Below are 1047 nucleotides of genomic sequence, written 5' to 3'. Positions count from 1 at the left end.
TCCAATGAGGGAGAAGGTAATTGTAACATTCATAAGTATGAGGGTGTTTAAAAAATAAATATAGAATGAACGTGTCTTTCAGTAGAGCAAAGTAATCAAATAATTTTTGTTGCTTGTGTTGACATTTTGAGAGCTGTGTTGGGGCAAAATGGAATCCAGTCTTGAAGTCGGTAAGGCTTTTCTCATCATCTCTGTGTTTTTAGCATTTTTTGCACGGGATGTTGTAATGACATTCAAGAGACAAGATAAGTGGATTCAGGGTAGTGCTCTCACTCTCACTGCCTTGACCGTCCAGCTTCTTAGGTATTTTGATGTCCAAAACATCAATCCCTTTGGTAAATCAAAAGAAACAGAGTTGGAAATTCTATTGAACAAGCAACTCTCTGTCAACATCACTTGACTTGTTTTCTGCAGATTTTTGGGATGCATGCTACAAGGTGTGGCCTTTCATGGTTTTGAGGGGAGGTGGTCAAGTATTGCAGTTGTAGCAGTCAATTTGTGTCTACATATGGCTACCGAGGTTTACGTGCTTCATAGCGTTGATGACCCCACCTTCAAAATTGGAGGAAGGACAATGTTTATTTCATCTAGTCTTCTTCTCTTGATGGCACCCATTTCTCTTATAATTTACCTTGGTTTGGCAGTACTAAGCCATAATTTTGTTCATGGCCATCTAATTCTTAGAAATTTTATATTGCTTTTGAAAAGTATAAAATGTGAAATGCTTCATGAAATCTAACATGTTAAACCAAAAGCAATAGATACTCCAACGAACCAGATAACACCATCTAATCACATGCTAAACATCATAATAAGGAAATGCATCAATAAACTAACATCATATAAACATGATATACAAGCATTCCAATGAAAGAATAAATCACAAGAAATAATACTGTGTGACTTGAAGTACCAAGTGAAAATATCCAGCAACAGTCGCACTGGAATAATAAACTGTCTTCATATACCAGTCCCCAACAGTGGTGTAAGTAGCTACACCTCCTAACCCCATCAAACCCGTAGGTTCACTGTCGTTGCGCTAATAGA

At 37.2% G+C, this 1047-nt stretch overlaps 1 long non-coding RNA gene across 1 annotated transcript; it reads left to right on the top strand.

Annotated features, from left to right (window-relative positions):
* Positions 1 to 666, top strand: LOC149541460 (uncharacterized). Its single transcript, XR_016355130.1, has 2 exons — positions 1 to 170; positions 415 to 666. It is a non-coding gene; the product is annotated as an uncharacterized LOC149541460 (long non-coding RNA).
* Positions 667 to 1047: the final 381 nt, after the last annotated feature.

Source organism: Cupressus sempervirens, chromosome 8 (assembly GCF_028749045.1).
Source record: "Cupressus sempervirens isolate cs-2001-9-10 chromosome 8, ASM2874904v1, whole genome shotgun sequence".
NCBI lineage: Eukaryota > Viridiplantae > Streptophyta > Pinopsida > Cupressales > Cupressaceae > Cupressus > Cupressus sempervirens.
This window is presented reverse-complemented; position numbering and strand designations above follow the sequence as displayed.